Genomic DNA, 13,582 nt, shown 5'->3' with positions numbered 1-13,582 from the left:
TACTTGGTACCAGGGAATGAATAAACTAGGGAGGCACAATGTGTAACGTGATAAAGAGTGTCAAACAGGATTATATCAACAATGGTATCAAAGGGTGCAGCGACATCAAGACTGATAGGGATATGTAATGATTTCCAAGCAGGTTCCGCAGGAGCATCAGGAATCCATAGAGTAATCCTGAGCCTTCCCCTACAGCCTTTCGACTCTATCAGACACTAGAGTATCGAATGGCTTGCCAGGGGAAAACAGGGAAACAAAACAAGGAAAGGTTGGGGAAGACAAAAGATCTTGGCAGTGGACTTCATAATGGACGCTTGGTAAAAGGCAGGCTGTAAGGGAAGAAATATATCACTGTCTATACTTGATAACCACACCATATATGTACACAATGTCTATTATACACATTTGACCATCACCTACTACAACTAAACGTCTGGACCTTAGGATATTGTGGAAGGGTAGAATAAGGTGTTCATTTTCTGTGCAAAACAAGACAAAAGATAATAGAACTCTATCCCACTCTATACTAGTAAGTGTAAGTTCATGATATGTAAATCTCACTCTGCAATTCTCTGGAGAAAACTGGAAGAACATCCAATTCTTCTTTAAGTCTGGATTCGAGTTTGTGAGCCTCTACCATGTATCCTGCACCAGGTTATCTGTCATACAATAATCACAATTAGTTATCCACTCTTGTAAACCCCCAGATATATGGTAAGAAAAGGCAGCGCAAGGCGCTGTTACCGTGATTCTTTGCAGAGGAACTTCGAAATCACACCACACTCTGGTCCATGCAAAAGCCCCAAAAATAAAGTATTATAACGTCAGAGGGAAGAATGGTGTGGGGTTGCACACAATGGGAGACAGCATCAGTCGGGAATCCAAATGCTGATATACTGGCAGTGCCCAGCACCAGGAGATAGGGAGAATGGACTAGATACTCTCTGAAAGGACTTAGCGGTCCCCAGCCGGATGGCGGGGAATAGACCCAGCCACCGGGCGGATCACCAGGAGTAGGGAAGAATTGACAAGCTGTGCCCGGCCGGATGGCGGTGAAAAACCCGGCCGCAGGGCGGAACACAAGGATAAGGGGAAATCAGAAAGAGAACAAACACGGACAACACCGGATATACGGACGCCAGGAAAGTAGACGTCAGAGTGACGGTGTAACTGAATGTACGGCACCGAGTAGAAGCCGAACGAAAACACCCTCACGGAGGAGGCAGGAACCAAACAGGAAGAACAAACGACCACCAGGAAACCGGAAGTCAGGCAAAACAAATCGGGACGGAACCCACAGCAGTAAGGGCTAGACGCTAGAACGCAAAGCGGCGTTCCGTTGTTGTATACGTCTTAAATAGTGTCCTGCAATTAAAGTTACAGTACGAGTGGGACGTCGGGGCATGACAAGATAGAGGAGGTGTGTTGTGATTGGCAGAGATAATGATGTTAGAGCATGGGTAACAGCATACTATATGGCGTATATGACTGCATTGAATAAAGAGGCAAAACCATTTGAAAAAACAGGTTTGATGGAAGTTGAGAAACTAGAGGATGAATAAATAAATGAAGGGCTTCCTGGCGCCAAAGGAGTGTAGATGTCAGGCTTCAGGTCCAGGACTCTTCAGGATTACACCGATGATGTTATGGGTTCCATCTCATGACGTCCCCGGAGTCTGAAGTACTATACACAGACTACCAGGATAGTCACATGAGGGAATAATAAGAAAATAAGGAGATAGAAGCCAGGAAGGACAGGAAGGGAACAGCGGGGAGGGAGATCTGAAACGACAAGTAACAGATGTTCAAATACATATATTAAAACCACACTTCTCTTCCCCTAATTTATGGCTATTATCTTCCCCCTGCCTACCTGTAAAGAGAAATACACTGGCCTATCTCTAGGAGAATTCAAGGGATGGAACTTGGACTTTGGATAACTGGAATGGAGAAAACAAGATGGTAAACATATGTTTGACATGCGAAACTCCAATTATACATATTAGCTTGGGAACACACCTGAAAACATCGTTCTAGTGCTTAACCAAACCCACTGACAGTTCCTCCCAATAGTTCTCTCCTATAAGGAATAAACAGGAAAATAAATGGCAGCTTCTAACGTTAATCCTTCTTAACTTTGATCACTGCAGGTGAAGTTGTGAGGTAGTGGGTTATTGGCTACAGCCGTAACAAATACACAAGGTGCCGCATACACATGTCCTTGCACCGAACCCAACACCGAATTCCACAACAATAGGTTCTCGGAATAGTACACCATGCACTGTAAATCACATCACTGTTCCAAAATAGTTAAGGTACAGAGGAACGAAACCACCAATGACTCTTACGTCCGAGTCAATAAAGGGATCCTTTACGGATAATGGGAAGTAAAGAACATAAAGAGTTAAACAGTCTAAGCCGCTCTTAGCCTCAGAGCCACTGTTTTATCCGAAACGAGTCGCGGTCTCTCAGGCAAGAGAGTTCAATGCCAAGTCAATATGCAAAAACAACGGCGCTACTGTTCCATAGCGTTGAACCCAAAGCAAGGATGAGAACAGATGCAGGATTGCGCCAGAACGGCCTTACCGGACTCCTGGAACCGCCGTCAGAACCAAAACGAATTATCGGCAGCGAGATTGTGCAACCCGGCTCTCTTTACTTCCTGGTTTGCGTCACGCCGTACGTGACGTCCTGCTCTCCGTCTCTCCCGTGCAGGCCTGCCGGGAGTTGTAGTTCCAGCCTCCCGCCGCCTCAATACTGCGGAAAGAATAGTTTGTGGCGGACCGGGTTACACAGATAGCGGCCGCCACGAATCAACACAGGAGAATCATGACAGTACATCCCCCTTTACAAGGGGTTCCGACCGACTCCCGGTCGAGTCGGATGCAATTTATGGAAGTCTTTTACCAAACGTGGAGCATGCACATCAGTAGCTGCTTCCCAGGAATTTTCCTCCGGACCAAAACCCTTCCAAGCCAACAGATACTGTAGTTTTCCCCGCACCACTCTAGAGTCCAGCACCTTTTGTACTTCATATTCTTGTTCCTGTTGCACCCATACAGGGTGCAGTGTTTTTTTCACCGGACTATACGAGGGCTTAAGCAGTGACACATGAAATACAGGGTGGATCTTCATATGAGCGGGCAAGCGTACTTTTACTGTAACAGGGTTAATGTGTTTGACAACTTCATAAGGCCCTATGAACTTAGGGTTAAAGACACTATGTTTCCTGAACCGAATGTTCCTAGTCGAAACCCAAACCCTATCCCGGGATTTGTACATTGGGCCAACCCTTCGATGTCTATCAGCCTGTATCTTGTATTTAGCCTTGGCAGTGACCAGATTGTTCCGCGTGGCACGAAGAATTTGGCGAACGCGCGACAATCTTTCCTGTGCTAGAGGTGACTTAGTGACAGCCCCAGGAAGCAACAACGGGGTGAATCTAGGGTGATGTCCGTAAGAACAAAAGAAAGGAGTGTGTTTGGTGGAAGAATGCTGTGTGCTGCTATAAGCTATCTCCGCCACCCACAACCAATCCACCCATGATCCTTTGTTACTCTGAACATAACACCTGAGATATTGTTTAAGTGTTTGATTCACCCTCTCGGTCTGTCCATCTGTTTGTGGGTGAAAGCTAGTGGACAGTGATGAGTTAATCTTTAGATCGGAACACCAAGCCTTCCAAAAATTAGCAGTGAACTGGGCCCCCCTGTCTGACACTATAACCTTGGGTAGACCATGCAGACGTACTACATGGGTCATCAGTAAGTGAGCCAATTGACCTGCCGTGGGAACCTGAGTACATGCTATAAAATGTCCCATTTTAGTAAGGTAATCCACTACGACAATGATAGCTGTCTTCCCCTGGTCTTTAGGAAGGCCCACAATGAAGTCAACTGAGAAACTGTCCCAGGGATTTTCTGGTGTAGGGAGTGGCTGCAATAATCCTTGTGGTCTCTGTCTGTCTGATTTCATTTGAGCGCACACGGAACATTCTTTTATCCATTGTTTCAGATCTGGTCTGACCGAAGGCCACCAGAATTGTCTCAAAGTTTTTTCCACGGTTTTTGCATATCCCATGTGTCCTGCACTAGGTGCTTCATGACACCACTGGAACACAATTTTCCTGAGATGCAGCGTGGGCACCAATACTTGTTTTCCTTTCCTGGGTATTCCTTGGGTTAACTTCCACTCTCTGTGATGGCGTAACCAGGTTCTCCAAACACATGTTTTAACCCCTTTACGTACTCCCAACACAAAGTCATCTGTTTGGATTGCTCCTACCACTCGAGAAGGTTCTATTATGGCTCGAAGCGGGGTCATGTTGTGCAACACAGGATGTTCTTGTCTGGTGAGAGCGTCTGCTTTCTTGTTCTGGGATCCGGGACGATACGTTACTACGAATTGATATTCCTCAAAGAACAACATCCATCTTAATTGCCTGGGGGTAAGATGTCGGGCATCTCGCATAAATTGAAGGTTGCGATGATCTGAAAAGACCACCACCTGGTGTTTGGCCCCCAGCAACCAATGTCTCCATTCCCGAAAGGCATCCCGGATGGCGAGCAGTTCCTTCTCCGCTATGGTATAATTTACCTCGGCTGGACTCAGTTTCCGAGACATGAAGGCGATGGGATGTAAACACCCTGTTTGGCTGTTCTTTTGTGAAATGACTGCTCCAATTGCCACTTCCGAGGCATCGGCTTCCACGATAAAGGGGTTCTCGGGATTTGCATGGACCAACACTGGAGCGGTGGAGAAGGCCACCTTCAATCCCTCAAAAGAAGTTTGTGCCTTGTCGTCCCATATGAAAGGGGTGTTTTTCCTTGTGAGTTTCGTTAAAGGCGTAACCAGATTGGAGAAGTTACTGATGAATCTGCGATAGAAGTTGCCAAAACCCAACAGACATTGGATGTCTTTAATGGTATGGGGTCTGGGCCACTCTTTGATAGCTTTCACTTTCCTCTCAGCCATCTCTTGACCATTTGGAGTGAGCATGACGCCCAAAAACTCCACCGTGGTAACGTGAAATTCACATTTCGTGATTTTGCAGTATAAGTGGTGGTCAAGTAATGCTTGCAGTATTCTCTTTACATGGATTACATGCTCTTCTGTGTTGGCGGAATAAATCAAAATATCGTCTATGTAGACCACAACATAACGATCCAGATGTTCTCGTAGGACTTCATTAAAAAAAAACTGAAAAGCTGCCGGGGCATTGCATAGCCCAAACGGCATCACGAGATATTCATAAAGACCATACCTCGTCTTAAAGGCCGTCTTCCACTCGTCACCTTTCTTAATCCGTACCAGATGATAAGCACCTCTGAGATCCAACTTGGTGTAGATCTGTGCGTCCCTTACTTGTTCCAACAGCACCGGGATTAGGGGTAACGGATATTGATTTTTGATGGTGATGGTATTCAATGCTCTATAGTCAATGCAACAGCGTTTCTCACCATTGGCCTTGGGGATAAAAAACAAAGGGGGGGCAGCCGGTGTTCGGGAGGGCCGGATGAATCCTAAGGCGAGGTACTTGTTCAGGTATTCACGAAGGACTTCATTCTCTGGCAATGTTAGAGCGTAGACTCTTCCTTTCGGAATAGTAGCTCCAGGGATCAAGTCAATCCGACAATCAAAGTCACGATGTGGTGGAAGTGTTTCCGCCTTACTATCGCTGAACACCTCCTCGTAGTCTTTATATTCTGTGGGTAGGTCTACTTCTTTTTCAGCAGCAGTTGCCACATGGTGTCTCAATGACAAAGCTTGTGCAGGTCCTGTTCTCCCAGGGGTACAATGTTCTTGACAATATATAGAATTGAACACCACCGTGTCTGATGACCAGTGAATCCATGGGTCATGTTTCTTCAACCAAGGAAGACCCAGAATGGTTCCAAAATGAGGAGCATCTATGAGTCCAAAAGAAAGACGTTCCTGATGTTTATTCTCATATATAAGATCATACTCCGAAGTTTGGTGTTGAATAGGACCTGTTGATAACTCCCTACCATCCACAGCATACACGGGTTCGGGGTGTAGTTTGGCAATAAGATGAACTCCTAATCTTTCTGCCTCTTTGTGATCCATGAAACACCCCGTGGCTCCTGAATCGACCATTACACAAATGATCTTCTCTTCTCCTTGTATCACTATTGTCATATCCAAAAACAAATGACTTTTTCCGAGACGACAGGGTTGAGTTGAAGGGACGGTCATGGCGCTTGAGGGTTTCCCTTCTTCCACCTTCAAGCTTTGGAGTTTTCCGACTTGATCTCAGATATGCCTGCTGCTGCCTGATTGGTACGATATCTCCCAGCTTTAGGCCTCACAGGGCAATCACGTAAATAGTGTCCTTTTTTACCACAGTAAAGACATAATCCCTGCTTTCTGCGATGATCTTTTTCGCTGAGGGTTAGAGAGGTCCGGACTGCACCCACCCCCATAGCTTCTACTGGCGTAGACGTTTTGTCCCCTGTACGCTCATACACAGTTAGAGGTCGTTCTTTTTTCTTTAAATCCCATTTCCGATCCTTCATTCTGTGATCCAACCGTAGTGTGAGTTCGATAAGAGCGGCGCTGGTTCTGGGTTGAGGATCTATGGTAGCTAAAGCGTCCTTGAGATCATCCGAAAGGCCATGATAAAAGACGGCTGACATTTTTGCTTCTGGCCAATCCGTTTCAAGCCACGAGTCTTCTGAAACTGTTCAGATATGTTACCAGATCAGAGTTCCCTTGTTTAAGTTCTAGTAAGTCCTTATCAGCCGAAAAGGTCTCAGCTCTTCGATCAAAAGTCTTTTCAAATTCACAACGAAATTCAGCCCAATCATATAACAAGGGGTCGTCTCTTCGGACCACTGGAACAGCCCATTGTGCAGCCTCTCCTCCCAAATAAGATATCAAAAAAGCCACTCTGGCCTGATTGGTAGCAAACATTTTCGGTTTACACATGAAGTGCAAAAGGATTTGGGACATGAATACTTGTACTTTTTTGTTATCTCCCATGAACCTCTCAGGAGGGGCCAGAGGTATTTGAGAGGGCATTTCTACCACTACAGATGTAGAGGGACCAGGAGCACCCCCAGAATCAGATGATTGCAATGTATCTACACATGCCTGTAACTGGGCCGTAACTGCACGAGCAGCGATAGCTTCTTGTCTGGACGTCACTAAATCTGCCTGTACGACTGCCAAGGCTGCCATAACATCATCCATGGTGGCCATGCTGTTGATGCAATCAGGAAGAGTAATAACTGTGGGCCGATAATTCTGTCAGGCTTCAGGTCCAGGACTCTTCAGGATTACACCGATGATGTTATGGGTTCCATCTCATGACGTCCCCGGAGTCTGAAGTACTATACACAGACTACCAGGATAGTCACACGAGGGAATAATAAGAAAATAAGGAGATAGAAGCCAGGAAGGGCAGGAAGGGAACAGCGGGGAGGGAGATCTGAAACGACAAGTAACAGATGTTCAAATACATATATTAAAACCACACTTCTCTTCCCCTAATTTATGGCTATTATCTTCCCCCTGCCTACCTGTAAAGAAAAATACACTGGCCTATCTCTAGGAGAATTCAAGGGATGGAACTTGGACTTTGGATAACTGGAATGGAGAAAACAAGATGGTAAACATATGTTTGACATGCGAAACTCCAATTATACATATTAGCTTGGGAACACACCTGAAAACATTGTTCTAGTGCTTAACCAAACCCACTGACAGTTCCTCATGATAGGTCTCTCCTATAAGGAATAAACAGGAAAATAAATGGCAGCTTCTAACGTTAATCCTTCTTAACTTTGATCACTGCAGGTGAAGTTGTGAGGTAGTGGGTTATTGGCTACAGCCGTAACAAATACACAAGGTGCCGCATACACATATGTCCTTGCACCGAACCCAACACCGAATTCCACAACAATAGGTTCTCGGAATAGTACACCATGCACTGTAAATCACATCACTGTTCCAAAATAGTTAAGGTACAGTGGAACGAAACCACCAATGACTCTTACGTCAGAGTCAATAAAGGGATCCTTTACGGATAATGGGAAGTAAAGAACATAAAGAGTTAAACAGTCTAAGCCGCTCTTAGCCTCAGAGCCACTGTTTTATCCGAAACGAGTCACGGTCTCTCAGGCAAGAGAGTTCAATGCCAAGTCAATATGCAAAAACAACGGCGCTACTGTTCCATAGCGTCGAACCCAAAGCAAGGATGAGAACAGATGCAGGATTGCGCCGGAACGGCCTTACCGGACTCCTGGAACCGCCGTCAGAACCAAAACGAATTATCGGCAGCGAGATTGTGCAACCCGGCTCTCTTTACTTCCTGGTTTGCATCACGCAGTACGTGACGTCCTGCTCTCCGTCTCTCCCGTGCAGGCCTGCCGGGAGTTGTAGTTCCAGCCTCCCGCCGCCTCAATACTGCGGAAAGAATAGTTCGTGGCGGACCGGGTTACACAGATAGCGGCCGCCACGAATCAACACAGGAGAATCATGACAGTAGACATGTCTGGGAGGACATGATGTATCTCTGCAGGAAGAGCCCGGGCTTATTCTGTTTCCTGAAATGGATTCATTTGGGAATGGCCCAGATGGTAGGAGGAATGCAGTTTTAGCACCTCGATGGAATGAAGGGCTGCTTAAAGTGCTCCTTTTGACATGCAAAATTTGTAATAGATGAGAAGGCTGAAACTAAGAGAATGTAATGGAGAATGGACTGAAATCGTTAGTTGAGGTACAGACGACCAGAATGATAATAGATCCTGTGAATCAGCAGTTGAGGTACTGACTACCTGAATGATAATAGTTCCTAGAAGATCCCTGACCTCCGGTCAGTTACCTGCTCTCTCCCCCTCAGCTCTGTGGTGTAGTGCCACTCCCCTGGGCGCTGCTGGTCACAGGTAATTAGGGGTTTGAGTCCCTCCTCCACCGCAGGCTCCTGCCTGCGCCTCATCCCTGGTGGTCCAGTAGGAGAGCGCTGCTCTTCTGCTTGTCTGCTGCTGCCCGTCTTGTGTTTGTGCCTTTTTCCTGTTTTTGGTCTGTTTTTTTCCTATTTCTGCCCTTTTGATTCGGCGCTGTTCCCTGCCCTTTCCCACCGCTACTGCCCCCATGGTCCCTCACCTGCATCCGCCCGACCGCAGCCGGCGCCAGGAATCCTGGATCTCTGACAATCCACCCCTATGACTCAGACGCCCTCCTCGCACTCAACGCCGGAAAAACAACTGCTAGTCATCTACGCCAAACATCACCCACGGCTAGTTCTCCTGCCGTCACTGCTGCCAATCCTTCACCGCCGACCGCACCGCAACAGCCCTCTCTCCAAATGTCAACAGCACCGAAGCCCTAAAGTTCATCCTCCTCAACGTGCGCTCCCTGCACAGACTCGCCGTAGAGATCTGGGACCTCCTTGACACCCTCTCGCCAGACGTCGCCTTCTTTACGGAAACCTGGGCCAACGCCTACTCCGTGCCTGACATCGCCACCGCCATCCCCGACAAATACAAGATCCAGAGGGAGGACCGCCCCAACCGCCCAGGAGGAGTCGTCGTCATCATACACAAGAGCTCCCTCTAACTCCACCTCTACCACAAAGGACTCCTTCCTCACCACAGAACACCTACACATACCAGATTCAGACCAGCCCCAGAACCTCAATCCGCGACACCCTCACCTACAGACCCCCCGAACACCACCCTTCTTTCGCCATCACCGACCTCATCGCACCCCACGCCATCGCCTCCATGGACTACATACTCATCGGAGACCTGAACTTCCACCTCAACCACCCCAACAACCCCAACTCCACCACCCTCCTGGACAACCTTGCCAACATCGGACTGAAACAGCTCGTCACCACACCCACCCACAAGGCAGGACACACCCTTGTCCCTATTTTCGCAGGAGGTAACAACATCCACTTCGGCCACACCACGCAACCTCCTTGGACAGACCACCACTGCGTACACTTCCAGGTCAACAAACCCACGCTGCCCAAACCTGCACCGCGCTCCCCACGAAGGTACTGGAGTGAAGGCACTGGAATAAAGTCACTGAGGAATAACTCAACTCCACCCTCAACCACCACGCCCCCACCAATCCGACAACGCGAACCTCACAGCCAAAGGACTCCACACACAAATCTCCAGCTGCGCAGACAAGCTTGCACCACTACGCAAACACGACTGACAATACCCCAAAAAAGCCACCTGGTTCACCACCTACCTCCAAGAATCCAGACGCACCTGGAGACGCCTTGAGAATAACTGGAGAAACAGCAAAACGCCAGAAGACCACACCACCTACAAAAACGCCATGACGGAATACCACCAACGCAGCAGATCCTGCAAAAGGACCCTCATCCAAAACAAGATCCTCACCAACGCCGGCAACTCCAAGGAACTCTTCAGTGTTGTCCAGGAATTCACCAAGCCCCCCAGGGAAACTACAGACATCACCCCTTCCCGGACCTCTGCGACAAGCTAGGATCCTACGGAAATCAACCGCGGAGTGCCCCAAGGATCATCGCTCTGCCCAACACTCTTTAACATCTACATGGCCCTCCTCGCCGCCATCGTCAGAAAGCATGGACTCGGCATAGTATCCTACACCGACGACACCCAGCTCGTCCTCTCACCAAAGACCCAATCACTACCAGACTCCGCTTCCATGAAGGACGTTGCATCCTGGATGAGCAGAAACTTACTGAAGCTCAACTCGGAGAAGACAGAAGTCCTCGTCCTCGAACCCTCCCCCTCCGCATGGGACAAAACCTGGTGGCCTACTGCCCTCGTCAGCCCCCCCACACCCACAAACCATGCCTATAACCTCGGCATCGTACTCGACAGCTCCCTCTCCATGACCCGACAGGTCAACGCCATCACCTCCAGCTGCTTCAACACCCTTCGAATCCTCCAAAAGACCTCCAAGTGGATCCCCCACGAATCAAGGAAGGGCATCACCCACACTCTCATCACCAGCAGACTGGACTATGGCAGTACCCTCTATGCCGGGATCAACAAGTCTCCTATCCGCAAGCTCCAGACCATACAGAACAGAAGCCAGGCTCATCCTCGACATTACTTGACATGAGCACACCACCCAACACCTATGGAACCTCCACTGGCTCCCCGTTGAGAAGAGTCACTGTCATGATACTCACCCATGTCTAATAATGCATCCACAACACCGGACCCCAATACCTCAACGAGAGAATCTCCCTCCACGTACCCAAGAGAAACCACCAATCCTACGACCTAGCCCTTGCCGAAATCCCGCGCATCTGCAGAGCCAGAACAGGTGGAAGAACCTTCTCCTACATCTCAGCCAAGACCTGGAACGAGCTCCCGCATCAGACCTGCCCCATCCCTGAACATCTTCAGGAAGACGCTCAAGACCTGGCTCTTCGACTGAACGGAGCTGCTACCTCCCGCCCCCCACCCCCGAGCCTTGAGACCCTCACGGGTAAGTAGCACGCTTATAATTGATTGATTGATAGAACCAGACAAAGAACTATGAAGACAACACATGCTCGAACAGGGAGCCAATAAAAATCTTTCAGATGGGGATGACAGACTGTTGCAGTGATATATTCAAAATTAGACATGCTGCTGAATTTTGGACTTTCTGTAGACTATAAAGGAGATAGTTTGACAACCCAAATACAACAAGTTTCTGTAAACCAGTCTACAAATTTTGAGAGCCCGTGTGACCATTTTGTGGGATGACAAAGCTATAAATGGGAGAATTTCTCTCAGCATTTTCAGGGTTAAAGAAGCAGGTTGCTGCAACATGAGTGACCTGTGGCCTAAATGTTAAATCTGAGTCAAAGTAGAAACCCAGATTTCTTGTTGATCTCGAAACAAAGCATCCAAATTAGTGCCTTACGGAGAGCAATGTAAATATTAAAAGTGTGGGGCTAAGTGATGAACCCTTTGGAACTCCACACTTAAATGGGTTTGTAGTGGATTGAAAGGTGCAAGCAGAACACAGTGTGATCTGGTAGGAAATGTGTCAGCCAAGTTAATGCATTCTGCAAAATTCTACTATCAAAAAGACAACTTGGTAGGATAGAATGAGAGACCGTGTCAAACGCGACCGTGTCAAACGCAGCGTCCCCTTTGTAAAGAATGGTCCTAATGTTATCCGTTACAGCCAGCAATGTGATTTTTGTGCTGAAATGAGGACTGAACCTCAATTGTGTGATATCCAGTAGATTATTGTTTTTACAATATAAAGAGAGCTGCCTGTTTACATTATGCTCTAAAGTCTTAGAGCTAGGGGAAGCAGAGAAGTTGGCTGATAATTGCTTAGTGTGTTGGAAATCAGTTGATGGCTTCTTTATGCAAGTAACACCATGGCATGTTTTCAACTGGATGGTACTTAAGAGGAAGATAAAGAGAGTTTACGTAATTCAAAGATAACTAGGTATACCACAAAGATATGAGGTGGACACCGGTCAAGTGGCGATCCTGCTTTTATGACTGTGCAGAATGGTTTAATCATTTCTACGAAGGGCAGTGGGGTGATATTAAGCAAAGATGAGCCCAATTTTGAGAGGAAATTCTTATGGGAGGTGGCTCTTCAAGTACGGCTTATAATATTTACATTTTTTGCAGACAAAAATCTGAACCGATTTCCTGCAGCTCTTGTGAAGGTGTGATAAAATTATAACAGGCTTCTGGATTTAAAATAACTTTCACAGTAGACAACATTTCCCTGACAGGGTTTTTGGCTGTTTTTCGATTCTGTAAGAATTATAATATTGTTAATTGGCGCGTACTGTGGGAGACTGGGATATTCCTATTTTCAATTCGTTATTGAGAGAGGGGGCATGTGTAGGTGTACAGCAAAGTGATCAGCCTATGAGTGAGGGAGAGGGGTACTCACTGTTAAGGAGTCATCATTGTTAAGGTGAACATTGGGTCAGGAATCCATTCCAGACTATTCCCCACTTGAAGACCGGCTACTGCTGGACCCCATACAGGGAAAACCCACCTCCACGATATACTGCAAATTGATTAACAACCTCCCGGATCCCTTGGTCTGTCTTTGGGCGGCCTGGGCCGACGACCCAGGAGTTCTAGATTATGAGGACAGGCAGGAGGCGCTCCAGAGCCCTAGGGAAGTGGTATGCGCTTCAGACTCAGATTGGTGCAGCTCAAGATCCTGCATTGGGTCTACTCACCTACTATCCAGGGGTCGTGCCCTGTCTGCGCAGTGTGTTAGGAGGTGCAGGGAGGAAGTCATGTCGGAAGTGGTGGGCGAGCCTGTCCCATTAGACCCAAAATGGCTTTTTCTAATGATTAGAGGCGAGGCAGACTGGTCCAGATATGTGGGTATATGGCTGACATTGGCGGCGGGGTGGCGATACGCAACATTGCCAGAAACTGGGGGGCACCAGCAATCTCAAATTGACAGCTACACGTCCACCCGGTTTTTGTTAGTCCCTTCGGATAGTGGAATAGCTTTGTGGTGTCACACAAGCTGTTATCAGAGATAAATAACTTTTCTGAAACTGCCTACAGGAGAAAGTATAGCTCTATGAAACAAAAGTTATCATTTCTCAATTAGATGATCA

General features: G+C 47.5%; 1 protein-coding gene across 1 annotated transcript in view; it reads left to right on the top strand.

The window, feature by feature from the left end:
• The window catches only part of ZDHHC15 (zDHHC palmitoyltransferase 15), a 268,386-nt gene that overhangs the window by 184,346 nt on the left and 70,458 nt on the right, over positions 1–13,582 (top strand). The window lies entirely within an intron of this gene.

This window comes from Lissotriton vulgaris, chromosome 4_1 (assembly GCF_964263255.1).
Source record: "Lissotriton vulgaris chromosome 4_1, aLisVul1.2, whole genome shotgun sequence".
NCBI classification, from domain to species: domain Eukaryota; kingdom Metazoa; phylum Chordata; class Amphibia; order Caudata; family Salamandridae; genus Lissotriton; species Lissotriton vulgaris.
This window is presented reverse-complemented; position numbering and strand designations above follow the sequence as displayed.